This window comes from Rhea americana, unplaced genomic scaffold, assembly GCF_003343005.1.
Source record: "Rhea americana isolate MKP2758 unplaced genomic scaffold, rheAme1 scaffold_134, whole genome shotgun sequence".
NCBI lineage: Eukaryota > Metazoa > Chordata > Aves > Rheiformes > Rheidae > Rhea > Rhea americana.
Window position 1 is genome coordinate 730,818 of NW_028185417.1, and position 328 is coordinate 731,145.

Consider the following 328-nt stretch of genomic DNA (forward strand, 5'->3'; position numbering starts at 1 on the left):
CATTTAAAACCTCGCAGGTTCGAGGTTCCTCTTGTGTTTAATTTCTCCTGCCGCTCTTATTAACTAGCCAGGTAACTACAGACCTTGCAGTAAGTTTGCAAATAAAAGAGGAGAGTGGTAAAAACACAGGGGGCATTGCTCAGACAAACGGAGGAGGAGGAGGAGGGCAGAGCKCTGGACCCTCGACCCCTCGCCGGCGCTGCGAGGGCAGGTGCGCAGCCCGGCCCGGGGCGCCGCCGCGGAAGAGGCGCATCCGCCGGCTGCGAGGGGTCCCGCGCCGCCCCGGCTCCCCCGGCCCCGACGTGCGGGCGCTCCGCGGTGCCCTCCC